At 46.1% G+C, this 26,555-nt stretch overlaps 1 pseudogene; it reads left to right on the top strand.

Annotated features, from left to right (window-relative positions):
- The first annotated feature begins 7,039 nt into the window (after positions 1-7,039).
- Positions 7,040-8,679, top strand: LOC136499585 (uncharacterized; annotated as a pseudogene).
- Positions 8,680-26,555: the final 17,876 nt, after the last annotated feature.

The raw sequence follows: 26,555 nt of genomic DNA, 5'->3' as shown, positions 1-26,555 counted from the left end.
GTTACAGCAATGTTCCTCTTGACATTGAAGGCGGTGATGGGGAGAAGACACTAGGAGAAGCAGAGAAGACATTTATTGAATGGCGCAAACGCTTCATCATCATTCCTGGGGTGCCACCGCTTCCCCTACCTCACCCTAGGTACGAATGAAAGTGAATGAAATATTATTTTCCATTAATTTTATATTGGCTTCAAAAATAATTGACCCACAACTTGTTTTTGTAGCAGGGTCTCCCCCCAGCCTAGCCCAATCATTCATTCCCCATCTCATCACAGTGTCGCGGGGGGCGAGACAACTTCATCCCCACGGCGATCTCCAACTCCTACACCGGCCCCATCGCCTCCACAACAATCTCCAACTCCTACACTGGTCCCCACCGCCTCCACAACGATCTCCAACGCCTCCACGCCGGACTCCAACACCGGCCTCATCGCCTCCACGCCGGTCTCCAACACCGCCCCCACCCCCTCCACAGCAACGCACTACAAAGACGTCTAAGGTCTCGGCGGCAAAGAAGACCCCGAAAAAAAGAGTTATTTCTCAAGAAATACTTCCTGAAAAGACTGATGAGCAAATAGCAGCTGAAGAAGACAAAAAAGTGAAAGATTTTTTTATAGATATCCAAAAGCAGAGACAAGCGAAGCTTAAGGAGAAGCCATACTTTTACATACCACGAGATCAGTGAGGTAGAAGGTCGAAGCTCACAAGAAAAAGATGCTTGAAGTTCGTAAGTCCTCCGCCACTATCATACTATGACTGCTCCCTCGTGAAGTCACATGATGCACATAAGAAAAGGAAAAGAGCATCAGGGAAGGATGTCCCACAGCTCGGACAACAGAAGCAACCAATGCAAAATTTTGTTGTTGCTAATGAATATGGTTCCAACATAGAAGTCTATTGACCAGACAACTCTGGAGAAGTGTCGGTTTAAGACCTTAATGCTTTTTTTGAACTAACTAGTTTAACCTTGGATCAATTGACGGGCAAAGCTCCAATCCAGAACCTGGAAGTTGATACCTGGAAGACTTATAAATTCGGTAAAAGTCTGTACAACCCTACGGCTCTGAATGAATTGGGTACACAAATGTACTTGCTCAACAAGTGGTACATGCAGGCGTGTGGCAGGGGTGAGCAGTGGATCTTTGTTAGATTTAGAGACCATCATTACTTCCGTGGCGATGACATCTTACATATTAGTTTCAAAGAATTGCATCAACTATACCACTTGGACGCTCTGGACAAATCAATCATTAGCTCCTTTTGTTTGTAAGTGATTCTTACTTTTATTTAATAAACTCACTTTCATGCGTATGTGTATATAGTTATCCTCACATGTAACTTATATTTATATACAGATTCCAGATGTCAGAGCTCCAAAGAATACAAGACACCAGTGTTGGCTTCATTGATCCTTATATCGTATTCAAAACCGATATTATTGTCAAGGAGCACTGGGTATCTAAAGCACAGACGAATATCATGAGGTTCTTCGTGAAGCAGCACGACAAGACAACAATACTTTTCCCATACAACTTTGAGTAAGTGTTAATAATAATGTAGTCTACACATTTTATGTAATATCAATACAACTTATACGCATGTACGTGTGTGTATAAACCAATGCAGGTTTCACTGGATACTCATTGTCATTGAGTTAAACTCAAGTCGGTTAGTAATCTTGGACTCATTGAGAAAAGAGCGGGCACTATACCAAGATATGATAGACATTATCCAGGGGTAATTTCGATCTCTCGCGCACAACTATTATTGAATAGACTTTGCCAAAATTTATTAACGATCGTACATTATTGGTCGCACAGGGTTTGGAAAGAGTTTATTCGGCAACACCGCAAGGATTGCAAGGCACCACTTAATATAGTTGAAATACCAGTAAGTTATACTATATATACTTCCCCACGTGTTTAATTACTATATCGTACCTCAATTTACGTGTGAGATGATGAGAATAATCTTCTTCTCGTACAGTGGTGTTTGCGGCAGGAACCAGGTAATAACTTGTGTGGATACTACGTTTGTGAATTTATCACTGCACACATAAGAAGAACTCCTGAAGATGTCATCAGAGTACGTATATATCAATTTTTTATTTATTTCTAAATGAATATATATATATATATATGTATTAATACTTTTCCTTTTATTTCAAATGCAAGACTGAATGGTTGAAACAAAGGGTCATGTAAAAAGACCATCTGAAAGCAGTTCAAGAGTCAATAGCAGGATTTTTTCTAGAAAAAGTGCTAAATCCCAACGGCGAGTTCTACTTTGATCCTAAGGAATAAATGATGTAAATTAAATGTTTATTGATATCGTTATTTTCGAGAACAAGATTATGAAAGTGTTGTATATATACATATATATCTATAATATATATAGTTTCATACTTTATTCGAATATAATAATGCTCAAGATGAGAATTAGATATAATTATATGCGTGCGTGTATTTATATTAGCAGCGTAGAATACGTACATAAAAACATATTATATATTAAATAAATATGTGTAACTGAACTAAAAACAAATTAATCAAAAAAAAAAGAAAAAGAAAATGAACCTTTAGTCCCGGTTGGGGTTACCAACCGGGACTAAAGGGTGCGGTCATGTTTGCTCGGCTGGAGGGCCTTTAGTCCCAGTTGGTAACACGAACCGGGACTAAAGGTCCCTCTTTAGTCCCGGCTCGATGACCCAGGACTAAAGGATCGTTGTCCCGGCACGGTAACCGGGACTAAAGACCGTTTCCGCCCGGGACAACAAGTCCATCCTGTAGTAGTAGGTACATATTTAATATGATAAATATTAGTATTTTTTATATAAATTTGGTTACACTGGTACAAAATATACAATCATTTTTGGATCCTTGGGAACCGACAGTGATAATACATAACTATCGGTTCGTGGCTGATATTACAACCAGCAATGATGCTGGGCTTCTACTGCCAGATATTGCCACTAACCAATAATGATAGTATTACTGCCGGATTTTCACATCAGCTAGCAGTATTCCTAGTACTCACACCAGAATTTCATCTCAATTCATATAAGTTCCTTCATGTCTGTCATCTCTCTCTCCCCCCCCCCCCTATATCCTCTCCCTCCTGTTCCCCCTCTCTCCTACATCGTGGCAACGGCGGCCCTAGCACGCCAGCCCTAGCAGAGACACGCTCCCTGGCACGCATGGCTACGGCAGCAGCCTAGGTGTACGGCTACTGATACGAAGAATCCTCCTCTCTGTCCCCTATATGGGAATCGATCTGTCATTTGATTTGATATGTGATTTGTTCATGTCCCCCTCTCTTTGACGTGGATGAATCGATGTCTGATGTGTTGATCTCTCCCTCTCTCCACCTGCACAGGGGTCAACACGAATGTGGCCGGTGGCAACGGCACGGGTAGGGACTGACGGCTCGGGCGGGGCTGCTATTTTCTTATTTTTTTTTGTTTTGTGAAAATTGGTATCACTAGGTGAGCAACCAGTAGTAAATGGTCTGATCTATTATTGTTGATTGCTCATTGCCTGATCAAAAATTCTAGCAATGAAGACCGGTTTGGAATCGTCAGTATATGCCATTTCTGGGGTAGTGTAATTAAGTTCAAAATGGTTTGACTTACCTGTATATTAAAGCTACGTTCTTTCTATGAATAAAGGGAGTATAAACATTTTTGTTTGGGGACCAGCCTTTGCGACATGGAAATAAGGCATGAGGTTGTCGTGTGGCCACACCCACACGAGAAATTCATGCGGAAAATATTCTCCGTCCACCGTGCTCTCGCTGCTCGCTTGGGAGTTCATGGCTAGCTAGAACGTGCGTGGATGACCAGCCATCAGCGTACGGTACCTTGGCCATTCATTTTGCATCGAGATCTGGGCAGCTGATTTTGTATAGTGCTGGGCAGCTGATTTTGTAACTGTCTCTACGTTGTGGTGCCTGCATGTAAAGCGTTTGTACCTGGAAGTGAATGTACGTATGTGTTGCTTAGGTATATTGGCTGATGAGGCGATGAGTAGGAGTCTGGGCCCTGGCGTCGAATTTCTTTTGTGGTGTGTGTGACCTGCAGAAAATGACATGAGTTACTGGTGGATGGCGAAAAGAACGACACTAGTGGCTAGCTAAGCTTATTGTTACGTGTCGGCAGCTGCAGCTCTGCGTTTAAAACGTGAAGCATATTGATGTCCAAAAATGAGTGGACGACATTCATTCCGTGCAACAAGTAATAGTAGTACTAAACTAGTGGCAGCTAAACCATAGATGGCAACTGAGGAAAAGACGGAGATTCAAGCAGCTCCACAGGACGAGGACGTGCATCACAGCAAGTAGGATAATCAACGACGAGCTCGTTTGAGTAGCGCAATGATGGTCAGCATACCCTACACCCACAGCATCGAAATAGTGTTAAGAGGCAAGTTGCTAAAGCAAGAGATTACCGATAAACTATATTAGACTGTAAAACTTTGTCAAACAACATTAGTAAGCAATTCGATGCGTTATCCGAATAGTTAGTTGGTAAAGAGATGTTGGTCGGTAAAACTGTATACCAACGCCATTTACAATGACTGAAAGGAGGAATCGGCAAAGGTCTGTACTGATGGATGGTAAGTCGTATATAGTGGCTTACTGACTCTAACAAATTTGTTATTTTTGGGCTATGATATAGTAGTCGTAGACTAGTAGCTCATTTAGTCAAGTTCTTTACGATGTCTATGACTATACAAATTATCATATATTTGGCTAATTGTTCTTTCAATAATAGACGATATATCAGTTGACAGTGAAATAACGACTATGACACCATTGTTGATATTTATATTATTTTTTAATTGTGTGTTATAAGGATAGCATATACACGTGGTACCTTATAAAGGTGAGATGAGAAGAAGTGCGTGACATGTATTGTATTTTGAAAAAAAAATACAACCTTACACCATCGGCATTCAGGTCCCTACTTGCTGCTTTTGCTTGTTCCATTAGGCCGATAATTCAAAGAAAATAGTATCTGCATTTATGATTTCAAAAAGGTATCATCTCAAAATATATTTCATAACTTATATAATGGTACATATTTAATATGATAAATATTAGTATTTTCTTATATAAATTTGGTTACACTAGTACAAAATATACAATCATTGTTGGTTCCTTTGGAACCGACTGTGATAATACATAACTACCGGTTCGTGGCTGATATTACAACCAGCAAGGATGGTGGGCTTCTACTGCTAGATATTGCCACTAACCAATAATGATAGTATTACTGCTGGATTTTCACATCAGCTAGCAGTATTCCTAGTACTCACACCAGAATTTCATCTCAATTCATATAAGTTCCTTCATGTCTGTCATCTCTCTCTCTCTCTCTCTCTCTCTCTCTCTCTCTCTCTCTCTCTCTCCCGTATATCCTCTCCCTCCTGTTCCCCTTCTCTCCTACATCGTGGCAATGACGGCCCTAGCACGCAGGCCCTAGCAGAGACACGCTTCCTGGCATGCATGGCTGCAGTAGTAGCCTAGGTGTACGGCTACTGATACGATGAATCTCCCTCTCTGTCCCCTATATGGGAATCGATTTGTCATTCGATTTGATATGTGATTTGTTCATGTCCCCCTCTCTATGATGTGGATGAATCGATCTGTGATGTGTTGATCTCTCCCTCTCTCCACCTGCACAGGGCTCAACACGAATGTGGCCGGTGGCCACGGCACGGGTAGGGACTGACAGCACGAGCAGGGCTGCTATTTTCTTCTTTTTTTGTTTTGTGAAAATTGGTATCACTAGGTGAGCAACCAGTAGTAAATGCACTACACCATGATCCACTTTTCCCTACAATTATGTGTTGGTAAATCAAGGGTTTTCCCAACAAGTAATGTGTTGGCAATTCTTTACCTTTTTAGCGTCACTTAAAGTGTCGGCAATAGTAATATAAGGCTACAACTTATATGTCGGCGTTTCTCCTTCCAACGCATAAAGTGTCGGCGAAAGTTTTTAGACCAAAAAAGTGCCGTCCTAGCCTACCTAAACCACTGTCGAAGTGTCGGCGAAGGGGTACGCGCTGTGGGCGGGTGACCGCGCGCCAAAACAGTACTGTGCGCGGGAGCTAAAAGGCTAAACATTTTTTTTGATCGAGAAAACGCTAAGTTGAGGCCACTTTCTGCCAACCCTTCGTACGTCTCTTGCTCCCTTCCCCTTTTCGCTGCCGGGCGCCGCCAGGAGCCGCTGCCAGTGGCTAGTACCCGGCACCCCTAACGCCCAAATCGCCGCCTCCCAATCCCGCCGGCACCGAAGTCATCCTTGGCCGGAGCCCCGCAACCTACAGCAGTAGGCCCCCGCCGCCGAATCCAACGGACGGCGCCGCCCCAGCCCCCTGTCGCCCCAGCCCACCGTCACCCTAGCTCACCGCCGGCCAGCAAGAGCGGTGCCGCCGCTGCATCCCCATTCCCCTCCGCATCCAAGTGCGTCATCTCCGCATCCCCTTCCTCTCATCCCCATTCCCCTGCGTGCTAGGGTTTCGGCACAGCTTACTTTTTTTGTATTCTTTTTCTTGGTTGTAGAATGGAGTAGACAAAGGTGAGAAAGGCTACAAAGATTCAAGGTTTGGGTTGCTTCTCTTGCCCGCCATCTCTTCCCTCTTTGGAGAATCAATTTAGATGTGATGTTTACTACCTTAGTTGATTTTGCAGAGGAACCAGTAGGATTCAAGATCTTCTACTGTCATTGCTTGATTGGTATGCTTTCCTTTTCTTATGAACTTTGTCTCTGCATTTGGCTTAGAATTGCAGGTTGTGTGTGATCTGTGATGTGATGATTTGGTTTCTTAAAACTAGACTAAATTCCCCTATAGTTCTTATTGATGGCTTGTGGTGAAATAATTTTTTAGCATCGAGTGTGGTGAAATTGATTTAATTTGGACAATTGTTTGGTATGATCTTTATTTTTTTGTTGAACAACCCAATCTGAACTAAATGATTTTTTATTTTGGGAGTAATATTTCACTATTTTGACACTGCATTTTGTAAAAGGTGCGTCATGGATAAAACATGGATGGATCAGCCTAGGTACATAATAAACCTATGACCATATACTAGAATCTGCATGCATAGGGTGTTTGGTCTGATATCTTGATCATCATTTGTAGGCAAACCCTTGTGTATAGAGAAGGAGTGGATATGTTTTTTGAGTTTGCCTTTAGTAATTCAGCAAAAGGAAATCAGATTTTGTGTCCCTGCAAGGCATGCAAGAACTCTTGTTGGAGGGTCCGTAGTATTGTACTTGAGCACTTGATATGTGAGGGATTTACAGATGAGTATATAACATGGGTGAATCATGGTGAACCTAGTTCCAGTTTGTTCACAAATAGCACGCAACATGAAAGGGTAGAAGTAGGGGACCTAAATGAAGAGGATGACATTTCTGGTTTACTTCAAGACATAGCTGGGGGTTTAGATGTCCAGGGGGACTTAGAAGTAGACAACACGAAGCAGCACGATGAGGATATGGAAGCTTTTTACAAAATGGTAGAAGATGCTGGCAAGGAGCTATATCTAGGTTGCAAGTACTCGAAGCTACGTTTCATTGTAAGATTACTGCATATCAAATTCGTTGGGCGATGGAGTAACAAAAGCTTCGACATGCTATTATAGTTACTTAATGATGTCTTACCTGAAGAGTCATCACTTCCAAAAAACTTTAATGCTGCTAAAAAAATGGCAAAAGGTGTAGGACTTGGTTACGTGAAAATTCATGCATGTGAGAATGATTGCATACTATTTTGGAAGGAGCATGCGAAGAAAGATGTATGTCCAAAATGTGATACTTCAAGATGGAAATCAGAAAACAGTAGTCCTAGTGGAAAACATGTGCATAGGGTTCCTAGGAAAGTTCTGCATTACTTCCCTATAAAGAAAAGGCTGCAATGGTATTTTATGTGCTAAAAAACAGCAAGTGACACAAGGTGGCATGATGAAGGACGCACACAAGATGGTTTGTTGAGGCATCCTACTGATGCTCCTTTCTGGAAAGATTTTGACTCTAAGTATCTAGTATTTTCATCAGAGAGTCGAAATCTTAGACTAGCTGTAGCTAGCGATGGCTTTAATCCTTTTAGGACCATGAAATCGACTTATAACATTTGGCCTGTTATTTTGATCCCATACAACCTTCCACCTTGGAAGTGTATGAAGCAATCAAATTTCATCCTATCCTTGTTGATCCCTGGACCTAAGGCACCTTGTGGTGATATGGATGTCTTTCTTGAGCCGCTGGTGGATGATATGGTAGAAATGTTTGTTCACGGTGTAAGAACATATGATGCCTCTAAGCGTGAACCCTTCCAACTGCGTGCTGCCATAGTTTGCACCATATTTGATTTCCTAGGTCTAGGTTATTTGGTGGCATGTGTCACTTCTGGCAAAGTTGCATGTCCTGAATGCCACTTAGATACATGTTCTTTCCAACTAAAAAAGGGAGGCAAGTGTGTCTACATGGGCCATCGTAGATTCTTAGATGCCAAACACAAGTTTCGGTTTGATGCAGATTCATTTGATGGTACCACAGAACTTAGGCCAGCACCTAGACCTCTTAGTGGAGAGGAAATATTGGAGCTAACAGCCAATATATGCACAACCTTCGGAAAGGACCCAGTAACCAAGAAGCCAGGCAAGCGTTAGTGCAATCCAACTACAGAGGAGCCATCCAAGTAAAACGCAAGAAAGTTAATGAGCCACCAACTGCCCCGTCCATATGAAGGGGTCACCACAATTCTAGAGGCTCGTGGGAGATGCATTGCTTGGCCATATGATAGAGTAATGGTCTAACCTCTTTATATTCTTGAAGGATGACAAGAAGTCTCAGTATGCTCTTAGTAATATATTTGTTTTCTACTAGATGAAGGATGACAAGAAGTCATTGCAGCAGTCAAAAGGTGGTGGCACAGCTTGAAGGTATTTTACTTGAACATTTTGATGTATATATTTAGCTAGCAGAGGAAGCCATAACTATTTGTTAATTGCATTGGTTAATTGCAACCGTTCAAAAAATAGTTATTCATGTATGCAAAACCTTCTCCATGCTCCTCTCAAGCTCATGTAGATACTATTGCACTTGACGAAGTAGCTAAGGCTGTAACTCACATGAGCATACTGAGACAGATAAGGTCTCTGGCTCTCTGCTTAGAAACATACATCCTATTTGTAGCATGTAAATCTTACTTTCAAGATATTGTACTTCTGCAATATGCATGTAGCACCCAAATGGAACACATGACAGCATATGAGACAGTTTGGTTCTGTAATAGTCCTTTACCAGCTAGAGTACAGTCGGGATCACCTGACCGAGCGGGAATAGCTTCTAGTTGATCTTGCTCTGTATCTGATCCCACATTTATCTCGCGTTTGACTTCTTGATTTGCTCTGTGAGTAGTGGCATGTGTCATTTTGTTTTGTGGGTGCCATTTGATTAGGTGCTACGCGGGTATAGTCAGGTGTCTGCCTTATTTCTTTGGCTGAACACAGTTACATGCCAGGGATATGTAATCTGCTCATCGTTACACATATTGCTTCTTGTAATGCTACTATGTGTTCCATTTGGGCAGTATATTTTTCTCCCATGAAAGTTTCATTGGGTCATAGTATTTATTTAAAGATGTATGATACAGTACTATGTTTTGTGTTGTCCGGTCATATTCAGGTATCTGTCTTATACAATCTTGTGGTTGATACAGTTACATGACTGGTACACAGATGTCACTCATCGTTACTCATGTTGCCTTCACTTGTTGTCATGTGTTACATCTGAGTGCTACATCCATTTAAGAGTGCTCTATATTGCTCTTGTATAATTTTGTCCACTATAGGTTAGAAATACCATGTGACCCAATAATATGGCTGCAATGTATTGTCCGGACTGCATACATATTATACTCGATTCTGAAGCATGTGTGAATTTGCTAATGATTCAGCTGGGACGAACAAGTCTGCAGTATTCAAGCGTTTCCTTTGTGTAAATATGAAATAGTTTTTGCTTATTGATGATTGCATCTAGGAAGGAAGAAGGCAAACTGGTAGTGGGTTATTGTTCATATTTTTACTCCACTTATTAGCTAGGGAACTTAACATTTGAAGTCCAAACCCATGAAATGTGTATGTCTGTTGCAGTGTTTTAAATTACGGGCTAAAGCATTTAGCGGCGCCTTCTGAAAAAAAAAACACTAAGCATGCTATAGCGGCTGCTATAGAAGTGCTAAGGCATATAGAAGCGCTAAGCAAATTATTGCCAAAAGAAGTAAGGGATTTTCAGCAGGAAGCAATAAGGAGTCACATAGTAGATAGTAGTGACAATACACATAACACATAGGTGAGTAGGTGACACCCAGCCACTCACATAGTCACACAGTACATAAGAATTTATCAAGCTAAAGCTTAAACAATAAGTAGTTTAAGACTTGTCCAGCCATCTAGGACATAAGCAAATAGTCGAATAGCCAACCAAATTAGTGTAGAATAGCTAGCGGAAGACATAAGTGTCTACTGCCACATGGCCACATCACATTGGGCAGCATAAATAATGATTAATCACTTGATAATTGTAATATAAAGATCTGAACAAAGTCATAGAAGATGATGCAGATGGTGAATGCATGTCAAAATGGTGATTCTCATCTTCTGACTTCGCACTATGGCCAAGTTAGACTTTCCCTGAAGGCCTGAAGTTTTCACTTGACTGTCCTGGTGATCGCAACCCTTCATTTGCTTTCGTGCCTTTTCTGTGGCTGGTGTATGCATTTTGCATGGGCATCTTCACCTTTCCAGGAGTTGAGGTGCATGATCCCAACAATATGGCGAGATCCACTTTGGTCCCTCTAACTCTTTTTTGCCTTTTGAACTAGAAGGGTCATGCTTTAGTTAAAAGGCTTTGAATGTGTGGATGTTCTAGTTCTGGGCATATATGGATTCTTTTTCATCTCTTGCTAATTTTACTGCAGTTCAGCTTGTAATGATCGTTCTTTCTTTTTTGAATATGTACTCATCATCTTTAGTCTACTGTTTGCTATTAGTGATATTTGTTACAATACAAGAGCATATATAATAGTTTAGTTCAGATTTGCCCATCACTAGTACCTGGGCAGTGCCCTTGTAGTAGTAGCTCACCTGAGGCAAGTATGCCAGGAAAACAGAGCTTATGGAGTAGAAAACATAGCAATATAAATGTGTCAATTCAAGGTCCTCTTAGCTGCTGTAATATAAATGTGTCAATTCAAGGTGCCATCTACACATAGCAATATAAATGTGTCCCATAATTTTGGAATTTTGCATACTGTGCATTTCATATTAGGAGTTAATGTACAGAGCACATTGCAGTGATATTTCACATTTTTTCATGTTAGGTACTATGTGGTGTTGCAAGTATTTTGGATTGGCAAGCTTTTGAGGTTCGATCAAAGAGCTGTTACATGTTCTGTAGAGTGGCAGCAACCATATGTGCACGAAGCTGGTGTTCAAGTATTTTGGAGTGGCAGCAACCATGGAGTGGCAGCAACCATATTTTGGAGTGGCAGCAACGAGTGGTAGCAACCATGGAGTGGCAGCAACCATATTTTGGAGTGGCAGCAACCATGGAGCTTTAGTCATAACCAATTAATACAAGACTTGTACTATGTCTATACATGTATGTAACTGACTAATCTATACCTTGGACCTATATGGCTCTATGTACTTGACCTGCTATATATCGCCGATGACTTCTAGCGCGACTGTTTCTAAACTGTTGGCAAAACTTTTCGCGGGAGGTTATATGTCCGCAAAAGTGCCCTTTGTCTACAATAGAAAGTGTCAGCAAAAGTATGTTGTGTTATAGTGATGATCAGATCTATTATTGTTGATTGCTCATTGCCGGATTTTCACATCAGCTAGCAGTATTCCTAGTGCTCAGACCAGAATTTCATCTCAATTCATATAAGTTCCTTCATGTGTGTCATGTCTCTCTCTCTCTCCCGTATATCCTCTCCCTCCAGTTCCCCTTCTCTCCTACATCGTGGCAACGACGGCCCTAGCACGCAGGCCCTAGCAGAGACACGCTTCCTGGCACGCATGGCTGCAGCAGCAGCCTAGGTGCACGGCTACTGATACGATGAATCTCCCTCTCTGTCCCCTATATGGGAATCGATCTGTCATTCGATTTGATATGTGATTTGTTCATTTCCCCCTCTCTATGACGTGGATGAATCGATCTGTGATGTGTTGATCTCTCCCTCTCTCCACCTGCACAGGACTCAACACGAATGTGGCCGGTAGCCACGGCACGGGTAGGGACTGACGGCACGGCCGGGGCTGCTATTTTCTTCTTTTTTTGTTTTGTGAAAATTGGTATCACTAGGTGAGCAACCAGTAGTAAATGGTCAAATCTATTATTGTTGATTGCTCATTGCCTGATAAAAAAATCTGGCAATGAAGACCGGTTTGGAACCATCAGTAAATGCCGTTTCTGGGGTAGTGTAATTAAGTTCAAAATGGTTTGACATACCAGTATATTAAAGCTACATTCTTTCTATGAATAAAGGGAGTATAGACATTTTTGTTTGGGGACCAGCCTTTGCGACATGGAAATAAGGCATGAGGTTGTCGTGAGGCCACACCCACACGAGAAATTCATGCGGAAAATATTCTCCGTCCACCGTGCTCTTGCTGCTCGCTTGGGAGTTCATGGCTAGCTAGAACGTGCGTGGATGACCAGCCATCAGCGTACGGTACCTTGGCCATTCATTTTGCATCGAGATCTGGGCAGCTGATTTTGTAACTGTCTCTGCGTTGTGGTGCCTGCATGTAAAGCGTTTGTACCTGGAAGTGAATGTACGTATGTGTTGCTTAGGTATATTGGCTGATGAGGCGATGAGTAGGAGTCTGGGCCCTGGCGTCGAATTTCTTTTTTGTGCTGTGTGTGACCTGCAGAAAATGACATGAGTTACTGGTGGATGGCGAAAAGAACGACATTAGTGGCTAGCTAAGCTTATTGTTACGTGTCGGCAGCTGCAGCTCTGCGTTTAAAACGTGAAGCATATTGATGTCCAAAAATGAGTGGACGACATTCATTCCGTGCAACAAGTAATAGTAGTACTAAGCTAGTGGCAGCTAAACCATACATGGCAACTGAGTCAAAGATGGAGATTCAAGCAGCTCCACACGACGAGGACGTGCATCACAGCAAGTAGGATAATCAACGACGAGCTCGTTTGAGTAGCGCAATGATGGTCAGCGTACCCTACACCCACAGCATCGAAATAGTGTTAAGAGGCAAGTCGCTAAAGCAAGAGATTACCGATAAACTATATTGGACTGTAAAACTTTGTCACACAACACTAGTAAGCAATTCGATGCGTTATCCGAATAGTTAGTTGGTAAAGAGATGTTGGTCGGTAAAACTGTATACCAACGCCATTTACAATGACTGAAAGGAGGAATCAGCAAAGGTATGTACGGATGGATGGTAAGTCGTATATAAAGGCTTACTGACTGTCGGGTTAAACCAGGGATCCCCAATGGACCCGCTTCCCTAGCAGGCAGGCACAGCGACAACTCGCACCTGAGCCGACCCAGATATATAATGACAGGCTGAGACCACGATCCTGTCCCTGACCGAAAGGCCTGGACAAGGTGGGACCACAGTTCGACTCCGACCAAGGATTCGCCAGACCTCTGCTCACTGTTGTTTCCCTGACCGACACGGTCGGGACCGACTAGGGAACGACTGACCGGGGATCAGGCGAAGCAGATAAGGTAAGGCGCTCAAGTCAACCGCAATACCAAGGACCTTACCCTACCATGCCCTGCGCACCTGCAGAACGATGCCACAAGGCCATGCCAGACGCGTACTATACAACCTTCTAGACGCGTCAGAGCGCAAACATTATTGTGGTGCTGACATTTGCCGTACCAGGCGTACACGGTAGAGCCTACCAGATGTGTCCATACATAAACAATATTGTGGACGCCGACGATCGTCTCGTACCCAACAGCGTGGGCAACAAGACTAGGTAGCACACGTATACACTCTCTTTCTTTCTCTCTGACTTGTAAGGCCATCCCTTTTAACTATAAAAGGGGATGCGCTCTCTCCCAACAAAAAGAGGCTAGAGGACTCGGGCACTCAAGGACCTAAGAACTCGAACAGCTCAATAGCTTTAGAATTCGAAAGCTACACTGAGCATACACTCCAATACTTAGCGCATGTTAGAGCACCTGTCACTCTCTTCCATTCGGTTCAGAGTCTGACCAGGAATTTAACATCCCCTTCTCATTTCTACTCGTTTGTTACCCCACAGCAAACTTCGAGCACCCGGGCTCACAAATAAAGTCACCGACCGACTAAAACAGGACGTATGGTACGTTGCCTGAACCAGTATAAATCCTGTGTCATTGAGTGCTTTACTTGTTGGTCACTTTTCGTACCGACAGTTGGCGCCTTCCGTGGCGGAAGACGTCGTGCATTCACCCTTTTGGTCATTGGATGGCCCACCTTTCCTCCATCTTCGGCATGGCAGGCTCGAGCGATATGATTCGCTTCCAAGGTCCCACCTATTGGGATGTGGGTTCCTCCCGTCTTCAAGCCGCTCTAGACTTTCCTCTTCGGAAGCCTAGACTTCGTTGCCGGCCAGCTCGGCGTACTCCGTCTCCACGAGGAGGCGCTCATCTCGGTGTCCACTGGAGGAGGAGCGCCCTCCACCGGCCTCGGGCCACTCGATGACCTGAACATCGAGACACTTACGCTTTGTCTCGAGCCCATGCTGGGCTCAAACCCCACAGTGAGTGATATACATATTGTTCTTTGCTCACCATTTAACACCTTCTGTCGACTCTCTGGAGGGACCCCGTTGTCCCCGCCGCGACCATCGTGTGACCGGTTCCCCTACGGCTTTGCGTCCCCTATGGACGCGTGCACGTGGGGCTCTGAAGGATGCTGACGCCGCCCCCTCTCATGTCTGAGTTCATGGGAATGGTAGGCTATGCTCCCGCCTCCTTCCATGACCTCGTCGATGATGAGGTCAAAAGCGATGGTTCTAGTATCAGCGATGTCGTGGCACCTAGCCACCCTCTATTCTAGGGAGTGCGCTATGGAGGACGCCCTGGACAGCCACTGGTGGTAGTGGAGTCTCTACAGACTCACACCCCTCTAGACCAGCCGTGCGAAGGCCCTGGCGCATGCATAGGAGCACAGCGAGGAGTAACGACAAAGGCGGCAGATCCAGCCGCCACCTACATTGGCGCACTCGGCGCATCACGCCACGCCACATGTGTGTAACCCGACAAGCGGCGCTCGGGGTCACAGCCTGTCAGGTCCAGCGTAACATCCTAGAAATAGGGAATGATCCCCCTCAGTTTGCTCGGGCTGGCCAGAACATCGCTGCTGTGGTGATGCTTTTACTGCGGCCTCCCCGAGCCTAGCGACCCCAGGAGCGGGCAATCCACCAGAACCTCCGGACGCTGGTAGAGACCGCCGCCGTTCAATAGGTGGAGAGCTCCACGTCACGACACCGGCTCGTGGCCTCTTCCCCAAATAGGGGACTGGGGCCTGCACCAGTCGAATCGCTCCATCCACTCACCACTGTAGTTGCCGGACGTGGGACAGGAAGCCTTGGCTGCACAACAGCCCGACCCGACGCCCGCTCCACATCGACCACCTATGTGTGAATGGCTCGGGCCAAACCATGACGCTCGTAGCGTCATCAACAACCGATGCCACGCCCAGCATGATGATGTCGTCCATCGAGTGGCAGTGAGAGCAGGCAAGCACGGGCCCCGGCCTGACCATCGAGGAGTGAGAGGACTCGCACCCTAGGCATGGTGGCTGACCAAACGATCGGAGCCCCAGCCCGGATGGCCTAGGACCACAGGCCTTTGGTCATTGCATCTAGAAAGCGTCGTTCCCACAGAGCTTCTGACCTGCCCACCAACATCGCCAGGTACACCGAGGAGACGAACCCCGGTATATGGCTGGAAGACTTTTGGCTCGCCTGTCGAGCCAGAGGAGTGGATGATGATTACTCAATCATCCAGTACCTCTCCATCTACGTGGGGGAGCATGTTCAAGCATGGCTCGAATTCCTTCCGCTCGATAGCATCCGCGACTGGGCGGATCTCAAGAGGGTCTTCGTCGAAATTTTCCTGGGGACGTATGTCCATCTTAGGAATTCCTAGGACCTCAAGAGTTGCTAGCAAGAGCCCAGTGAGTCCCTACGATATTACATCTGTAGGTTCTCAAAGCGGTGTAATTCCCTTCCTGATGTCGTCAACGTGGACGTTATCAGTGCGTTCCTCTCTGGGACAACCTGCAAGTCCTTAATCCACAAGCTCAGCTGTGTGAAGCCCCGTACCACCCATGACCTGCTCGACCTCACCACAAACCATGCCTCCAGCAAGGAGGTGGTCGAGGTGGTCTTCAGCTGTGGTCAGGATAGGGGAAAGGCCAAGCGCTCATGAAGTGCATCCTGACCGACCAGGGAAACAACTCATCCTTGAGGTCCATGCCGGAATCTACAGAACATCACGTGGCCCCGAGGTCGTTGGTCGGGAAAGCCATTCGCCAAGGTTTCTACTAGCCCACTACACTCCAAGATGCAGAGGAGGTTGTCCGTAGGTGTGAAGGATGCCAGTTCTGTGCTCGGCAAACTCATCTGCCGGTGCAGGAGCTTCAGACCATCCCCATCACCTGGCCATTCATGGTCTGGGGCCTTGACATGGTTGGACCCCTCAAAAAGGCCCTAGTGGCTTCACTCACCTACTCGTAGCGGTGGACAAGTTCACCAAATGGATAGAGGTGAAGCCCATCACCAATATCCGCTCGGAAGAGACAGTTGAGTTCTTCCTCGACATCATCTATCAGTTTGGTGTTCCTAACTATATCATCACCGACCATGGAACAAACTTCACCAGGAGGAAGTTCCTGGACTTCTATGATAGATACGACATTAGGATTGATTGGGCCTTGGTCGAACACTCACGTACTAACAGTTAGGTCAAGCGGGCCAATGGCATGGTCCTCCAAGGACTCAAGCCCCGCATCTTCGACCGACTCAAAAGTATGCCGGGTGAAGGGTTATAGAGGTCCCTGCGATCCTCTAAAGCCTAAGAACAACCCCAAATTGGTCCACAGGGTTCACCCCTTTCTTCCTCGCATACGGAGCCAAAGCAGTGTTGCCCTCCGACCTCTATCATGGCGCCCCAAGAGTAAAGGCCTTCGACTAAGACCCAGCCATGGAGGCTCAGCTAGGACACGGTCGACCTGCTCGAGGAGGCTCGTGAGACGACCGTCATCTGCTCCGCTCAGTTACTAGCAAACTCTCCATGGGTACCATAAAAGAAAAATCAGGGGGAGGATCCTCGAGGTCGGTAAGCGGTGGCCGAGGTGATCCGACCGGGCAGCCTATCGACTAAAGGACAATAACGACAATGTTCTCACCAACACATGGAACATCGAATAGCTACATCATTTCTTCCACTAAAGCTCGGTCTTATCGTTTCTTTCCATTCAACATTTGCTCCTAGAGCGCCCTAGCCAGAGCACTCTCGGCCTGGGTTGCTCGGGGGCTCCACGGGGGGCAATACCACCCACCTTTTTTACAATCATGTAGTAATACTTTTCGCCCAAACAAAAGGACATTCCGTTCCTTTGATTAACCTACGTAACTTTCGCTTTTAGCCTCCGACTAATCACACCCTGCCATGACCTATGATTATGAGCAGCTGAACCTCACGGGCCACACTCGAGTTCTTAAGGTTGTAGCCTATGGGTCAACGGGTAGGTGCAAAAAAGAAAGGACAAAAAACTAAGCTACGCAAGGGTAAAAACAAGGGCAGATGGGACAAGCTTCCCCTCATGAGTGATTTCATCACAAAACAAACTTAAAATATTCACGAATGTAAAACTGTTCACACGGTGGCTCCTCATGAACTCATCTTTTACATAAACTGACTATTTCTACTCTAACACTATTACGGCCCCCCGACGGCATTGGCTGGCGGTACGGTTGTCAAGGATGAAGGTAGCTCGATTGTGGTCGAGATGACATTCGGCTCAGTTGTGGTCGGGACGATGCTCACCTCCGACCCGACCTTCGCTACCTCTGCAGGCTGGACAACATCTTCTCGGTGCATGTCTGTGGCCATGGTTGAACGATGAGCCTCCATCACCCACTATGCGGTGACCTGCTCAGTGACCATCTGTGCATGTGGCACCAAACTCTCCCCCATCGCACGGATTTTGTCTGTGCTCCACCCATCGGCGTATCCTCTATAGATGGCCGCGAAGTCTAGATCAGGGTGGTGGGTAGCCACCGAGGTCAGAACCCTCGATGTCCCATAGAACATGCCATTAGAGATCAGCGCCCGAACTTCATTCAGGACCTCCGCCAGCTAGACGGCCTACGTACTAGTGCTCAGTCCTGACCCAAACACCTCAGAGACAATCACCTGCGCAATATTGCGAAGCTGGTCGAGCTCTCCCTTGAGACCACATCGCTCCTCAAGGGACTGAGCTAGCGCCTCCATGCTCTGATCGACTGTCACTTTGACCGCCTCTAGCTCTTGCTCTAGAGAGCCGATCTTTCCACCCAGTTCTAGAAATGAATGACAAATTTAGGAGGAAAGGAAAGAAAAATTCAAGGCATCAACCGAGGGCAGAACAGGTACTGAGGCGGGTGCTTTCGAGAATTGAGAGCCCTCCTCTTGCTGGGTCACCCTCTCGAGCAGTTGAGCGTTCGAACTCCTCTGCCCCAAGCATCTGCCACCAAAGCATGACCACTTCTTGTTCGGCGTCCAACCAGGACTTCTGCTCTACCTATAGAGCCTCCAAGGACATCTAGAGCACTGCCTCAGTCTCCACCAAGTGGGCCTTCACTGCATCAAGTTCCTGCTCGGCATCAGTTGCCCACTCAACCGCATGTAGCTCCACTGCCCGTGCTCCCATCGCCTTGGCCAGCCTAGTCTTGAGACTCACGATAGGCAAACTCTAGCTGGTGCCTGAGCTCGTTGACCTACCATGATGCCACCACTTCTTGCTCCATCTGACCATGCTCCTCCCAAAGAAATCAGGACTTATGGATCGATGTCATCTCTAGATCCTACGAGACAACAAGCAGGCGTGCTGAGACAACCATTTAAAAGCCTAGGAATCAAAGACAACACCAAGAACATAGAGAACTTACCTCTGCAACATGTGGTAGGTCGATAGTCATGGCCTAATGGACTAGCTCAACCCTCTCCAAGGCCTCCTTGAGCCTCGCCTTGGTAAGGGCGAGATCGGACTCCATTGATAGTCCTCTCTCCACTAGTAGGTGCCAGAGCTTCACCTCCTCCTTGTCATGAAGGACTAATCGGGCCTTTCCTAGCTCACCGGGGCAAGGCCACACCAGCTCGTGGGTCACCCTCAACCCGCTGGAAGATCCAACCATCACAGTATCATGCGACGACCGGATCATCATCAACTCCTGGGACGGCGGGATGGCTGGCAGCTCCACCCTGGTGTCTTCCTCACTGGAGAAGGGGATGTCCACCACTAGGACTCCATAGCTCGTCGGTGGCAACTCTACCTCTGGCCTGGCCGTGGTTCCTCTGGACCCCTCTAGCTTTGACCAGGCGGGTGAACCGTGGGCTCCTCCGCCGAGCGAGATAGGGAGCCCAGTTTCCCTCCTCTCCTCCTCCATAACCATTTGGGGAGGGACCGCAAGAGTCACCTCTGACCCGACCTCCGCTGTTGAAAGGTCCTAATGGCTAGAGGGGGGTGAATAGCATATTAAAAATTTCTACAACAACACTAAGACGAATGATTAGTCAATAAGATGGCGAAGCAAATTATGCGCTAGCACTATACTTGGGGTTGCAAGCCACCTACCCAATTCTATTTTGTATAGTCTCTATCCACACAATTGCTATGTTGCTACACTAAGTTAGTGTGCTCTCAAAGGCTAACTAAAGAGCCACACTAACCAAATTAACAACCTCTCACGACTAGCTACACTAAAGAGCTTGACAACTAGTTTACGGTAATGTAAAGAGATAGAGCAAGATGGATATACCGCCGAGTCGAGGAATGAACCAATCAATCACAAGGATGAATACCAATGAAAACAAATCACCTCGGAATCAAATGATGACACAATGATTTTTTACCGAGGTTCACTTACTTGCCAGCAAGCTAGTCCTCGTTGTGGCGATTCACTCACTTGGAGGTTCACTGCGCTAATTGGCATCACACGCCAAAACCCTCAATAGGGTGCCGCACAACCAACACAAGATGAGGATCACACAAGCCATGAGCAATTTACTAGAGTACCTTTTGGCTCTCCATCGGGGAAAGGTCAAGAACCCCTCACAATCACCATGATCTGAGTCGGAGACAATCACCAACCTAAGCTCGACGATCCTTGCTGCTCCAAGCCATCTAGGTGGCGGCAACCACCAAGAGTAACAAGTGAATCCCACAGTGAAACACGAACACCAAGTGCCTCTAGATGCAAAAACTCAAGCAATGCACTTGGATTCACTCCCAATCTCACAAAGATGATGAATCAATGATAGAGATGAGTGAGAGGGCTTTGGCTAAGCTCACAAGGTTGCTATGTCAATACAAATGGCCAAGAGAGTGAGCTTGAGCTAGCCATGGGGCTTAAATAGAAGCCCCCACGAAATAGAGCCATTGGCCCCTTAGTCCACTGAAAATCAAGGCGACCGGATGCACCGGTCAGATCGACTGGACGCACCCTGCCAGTGTCCGGTCAATGCATGACTGCCATGTCATCCCTCGCTTCAAATGTTGAGCGCTCGATCTCAATGGTTAAATCATGATCAAACGCAGCATAGTGCTAAGACCAGACGCACCTTTGCCGAGTCCGGTCGTTTCCAGAGAGGTTCCATTCACGACCGGACACGTCAGTTAGATCATGACCGAACGCAGGACCCCAGCATCCAGTCACTTCTAGTAAGGTTCCACTCATGACCGGACGTGTTCGGTCATGCCCGACCGGACTCACCCAGCGTCCGATCACTCGCTGTCTCCACTATGCGCCGCCACATCAGCACGACCCGACGTTGAATAGTGTTTAGCCAGAGTCCGGTAGCTTGCGTCCGGTCAAGAGACCAAGAGCGGCCTTCTCTATGCGCCACTGGCTGGATGTAGGACCCTAGCATCTGGTCACTGTGTGACCTAGCGTCTGGTGCACTCTGTGAAACCCTATCTTTTCTGTACACTCCGCGAGTGAAGTTTTGAACCCTTGCTCAAATGTGTCAACCACCAAGTGTATCACATTGTGCACATGTGTTAGTATATTTTCACAAATGTTTTCAAGGGTGTTAGCACTCCACTAGATCCTAAATGCATATGCAATGAGTTAAAGCATCTAGTGGCACTTTGATAACCGCATTTCGATATGAGTTTCACCTCTCTTAATAGTATGGCTATCAATCCTAAATGTGATCACACTCTCTAAGTGTCTCGATCACTAAACCAAAAAACACCTAACAATTTCACCTTTGCCTTGAGCTTTTAGTTTTTATTTCTTCTTTTCCAAGTCCAAGCATTTTATCATCACCATGCCATCACCATTATCATGTCATGATCTTCATTTGCTTCATCACTTAGAGTAGTGCTACCTATCTCATAATCACTTTGATAAACTTGGTTAGCACTAAGGGTTTCATCAATTCACCAAAACTAAACTAGAGCTTTCAGCTATCACCACGGGGATCGCCGCCATCACCTGCCGCCGCCGCCGTCGCCGTGCTCACGACCGGCCAGGAAGACGCAACCCCCACTAAGGAAGGTCACACCGCCACCAACCTACTTCCCCTGTCGCTTGTTGAGACCCACTACAAGCTAGGTCTCCACTCTTTCGTATGGGAGGTGGGGAGATCCCTAGTCCTGCCAGCCCCTAGCCGCTGTCAAACAAGCGTAGGTTAGTCACTCTCAAAAACTCAAACTATGAGAACAAAAGGGAGCATGAATACATACCTTGACGAAAGCGGCAGAACCCTGAAGCCCCAACCGGCTGAAGATGAGCCAACAGGACAAGGATTGCTCGAGGGTCGTGACCTGCACCCCCTTGCCTCCACCAAGGGAGGAGGCGACCTGGCCAGTCCTCGATCAGCCCGTGAATGGCCATGACCGCCAGCTCATAGCGAAACCACCGGAGCAACTAGCGGGGCATCTCCCTGTAGGGGTTGCGCACACGTGTCGACCCTAAAGACACAGGGGAATGATCATGTCCCCCGACCGACCGGCGTGCTCCACCACACTTAGAGTAGGGTGCCGCGAAGCCAACGATGCTTTCGAAGGGCACGACGACGGTGCCCGCTTCGCCTCTCGTTTGAGGCTAGTGTCTTCGTTCGCGGCGCGCTTCCTCGATGGATCAGGCTGTGGGCTTATGGTGTTCCACCAAGGTCACAACAACGCCCCTATCTCCATTGTCCTCCAAGGCACTAGCATCATCACCCATCTCCATGGGCTCCTCTAACTCGAGCTCCACCTCCATGTCGCTCTGGCTCTCGCAACCATGGACCCACCAGTTGATCTCCTTCTCCTTATCAATCCTCCTCCTAACCTTCTTGGTTTTCTTCTTCTCTTGGCAAGCGCAACCTCCCTCTAGGCAGCTTGCAGAACTCGCACCTTCCGCCCTCTAGAAGATGCGGCCGAGATTTATAGCCCACGAGTCCCTTCAAAATGGGCAACTCAAAATCAATCAAAACATCAAAACAAGAAGGAAAAGGTCACAAAAAACATACCAAATTGGATAGCTTCATGGCAGTGAAGTGCACCGAGCGTCTCTTCAAGGGAGTCTTCGTCCCTCAACTGCAGCACCCGATCGAGACGACTCCAGACTTCATCCTTTGGCAACTCCTCTGGTGACTCATGGTCAGGATCCACTGGCTAGAGTATTCCCACATCGGCCGTGTTCTCTCCGCCAACGGGGTGACCGCAACGGTGGGAAGTAGGTATGGAAGACCCACAACCCATTAAGGCCATGCCGCACGAGCCTCCAAAGCCCCCGTCTCGATAATTTCTAGCTTCTTCTGCCAATAGGTAGGACCCCATGACTAGCTTTCCCTCCTCTCTGGCCTCTCCCCGATGAACGTCGGCAATGCCACCATCCATCGGGTTTACTAATGTAGAACCACTCACCATGCCACCTGATGAGGACATCAACACCAACGATACATTCACGCCGACACGAGTACTAGTTTTTGGTCCTATTACTCGCGCCCGTGCTCGTCACATTAATCATCAAGTAAGTTCACTCTTGAGTTCCTGTCCATCATATTTAGACCATGGAGACGCGTGCACTCTTGTTTTGGTTAGGAACCAGGGAGAGGACTGAAAGGGACAAGGATTCATGGAGGCTGAATTCGGACTCCAGGACAGCTCCAACTTGTGATGGTCACCACGGTCGCATACGGACTCGGATTGGGGCGTTCAAGTACTTCATGGAATCCTTATGAAGTCTATTTTCATATGGATCTAGAATCAAGTCCATATCTGTTTTGAGGGCGGCCGCAATGACTGAATTATGACTGAGAGCTTGTCTGTCCAAAGGTGCTGCGCCACCTTAGTTTGGTCCAATGGGCCGTGTATCAAGTTGGGTCCATTAGGGACGCGTCCTAGGGTTGGAGAATGACCCCAACACCCCCCTGGTCGTCCTTCCACCTTCATATACTCCTTAGCCGCCATCAAGAATGGTCGGGTTTTTTTAGATCAAGTTTAGCTCTTGCTACTTGCTTGTAAGCGCGCGTGCTGGATCAGCCGCCCATCTTCTTGTCTTTGGAACCCCACCTTAATTGAGATTGAGTTTGAAACTTTCATCTACATCTAGTAATTCAGTACTTGCTATACTTGTTCTTGCTAGTTCTTCAATTGCTTGCAGGACGAGTGCCCTAGTGGTCGGGTGACGCACTCCACAAGATTGCGGCAGCCATTGGAGGTGGTGTATCGGTTGCTAAGGCGCAGCTTGGAAGGCTGTAGTCGGGCCAGTGAACGTCGTCTCCACCCATCAATCGAGTTATCCCACACCTCTCATCGAAAGATCGGGAACAAACCCTAGCGGGATCTCATCAGTTGGTAATCAGAGCAAGGTTTATCAGTGAGAGTCTTCCAATCCTTCATTGTTCTAATTTTTCCTATAGTCCAGAAAAGCCAAAAAAATATAGTAGATTAGTTTTACCCGCGATCCTATAAACCCTTTGAGCCTTTGTTAGCACTGCTTAGTTAGGGCTTGTTGAGTCATCGGCTACATCGGTTGTGTCGAGTTGCTGGTCTTAGTTTTTGTCCTTTAGAGTTTCGAGTTCTTGTCACGTTCTAGTCACAGCCGTGTGCTAACATATAAACCTTCTGTTGGCTGAATCCGAATACATCCTTGTGTTCAAGACCGAGTAGGAATCTAAGTTTGAGACCGAATCCCACGTGGTGTTGAGTTCGAGTTGGAATCGGTTTTTAGTCCGAATTGACAGCTGTCTGGTTGCTATTATGAGACCTAATCTGAGTACATCTTTTTTTATCGGAATACCCCTGTCCTTCGAAAAAAGTTTGTGTGGTGTGTGACTCCTGTGAAGTCTTTTTGTTTATATAATCAGTTTTGAGGATCCCTAGAAAAAAAAGAAAAAAAGAAAAGAAAAAAGGGGGCGCTGTTTGTTGTGCTTCTCCATTATTTCCGGTGGTGTGTTGTGACCTCCTTTGTGCCCAGGCTCACGTCTCTAGCACGGTCTAGGCTAGGACCAGCACAGTACCACCGTTGAACGATTATTCAGCTTGCTTTTGTGACTAACGTGGTGCTAGTACTTCCTTTCTTCGGCCCACCTATAGCTCCACATATTTCGACTACAGCTTGACAGGTGTTGTTGTTGCGGCACTGATACACTTCATTCCATGGTTGCAGACTTGTTGGTTGTCGTTCCCTCCTGTTGAGCAAGGTAAGAATTGGTAAGAGCTTTTGTAACAGGTTGAGAGTGAGCGCCTTGCAGTAGCTACATCCTAATAGCTGTAGGGCTTTTATTTCTTCACCTGTTTTCTTGTTGCCCTTGTCTTTTAAACCATGTCAGTATCAGAGGATGTTAACAAGAGGCCACAATCTCCTCGCACCAAGGGCATCATTCAATATTTTACAAGGCAAGTGCAGCTACATACAGAAGGACTTGATCAAGATTTACAGGTGACCAATGACAAGATTGGGCAATTGGAGGCCACCCAACTTGCCTCCACCACCAAGCTTACAGGATTGGTGGCATCTGTTGCCCGTATGGACAGAAGCCTTGCTGCTCTTCTGAAGCATTTTGATGACTTCCACACGAAAGACAAAGAGCAGTATAATGAAGACAACAAGGACGAAAGAGCGACTCAAAGATAATTATGATGATGATTATACTGCTGATACTGAACATGATGCTCATGACACTCAGTGACCGGCGTCGCCTACGCCATAATCGTAGAGGTATGGGTGGTCACCGCCGACGTGAGGTATCCAATAATAATGATGCTTTCAGTAAGAAAACTGGTTTGCTTCCTATGTCTCCTAAAGCTATTGTGCGTGATGATGTTGCTAAAGCTAAGAAAACTAAATCTGAGATCGATAAAGATTCAAATTGTTAGTAGTAACAAAGATGAGATAAGATTGAAAGGACATTGCTTGCTTGCTACTAAATCTAATATTAATGAATTGGTTGCTTCCACTTCTGTTGCCTATGCTTTGGTATGCAAGGGTACTTTGATTTTAGTTCATGATATGCAGCATTCTTTGCCCCCTGCTGTTGCTAACATTTTGTAGGAGTTTTTCAGATGTTTTTTCCAAGTGAGATACCTAGCGGGCCTGCCACCAATACGAGGGATTGAGCACCAAATTGATCTTATTCCTGGTGCATCTTTGCCAAACCGTGCGCCATACAGGACTAATCCGGAAGAAACGAAGGAAATTCAATGACAAGTGCAAGAACTACTCGATAAAGGTTATGTGCGTGAGTCCCTTAAGTCCTTGTGCTGTTCCTAGTCATTTTAGTGCCTAAGAAAGATGGAACATGGCGTATGTGTGTTGATTGTAGAGCTATTAATAATATCACCATTCGATATCGACACCCTATTCCAAGATTGGATGATATGCTTGATGAACTGAGTGGTGCTAATGTGTTTTCCATAGTTGATTTGCTGAAGTGGGTACCACCAGATTCGTATGAAATTGGGAGATGAATGGGAAACTGCTTTCAAAACTAAATTTGGTTTATATGAGTGGTTAGTCATGCCTTTTGGATTAACTAATGCACCTAGTACCTTCATGAGGTTAATGAACGAGGTTCTGCGTGCTTTCATTGGAAAATTTGTTGTAGTCTACTTTGATGATATATTGATTTACAACAAATCTATGGATGAACATCTTGATCACTTACGTGCTATTTTTAATGCTTTACGAGATGCACGTTTATTTGGTAACCTTGAGAAGTGCACCTTTTGCACCGATCGAGTGTCTTTTCTTGGCTATGTTGTGACTCCACAGGAGAATTGAGGTTGATCAAGCCAAGGTAGAAGC

The sequence above is a fragment of the Miscanthus floridulus genome, chromosome 13, assembly GCF_019320115.1.
Source record: "Miscanthus floridulus cultivar M001 chromosome 13, ASM1932011v1, whole genome shotgun sequence".
NCBI lineage: Eukaryota > Viridiplantae > Streptophyta > Magnoliopsida > Poales > Poaceae > Miscanthus > Miscanthus floridulus.
The sequence above is the reverse complement of the archived record's forward strand: the minus strand, read 5'-3'. Positions and strand labels throughout refer to the sequence as shown.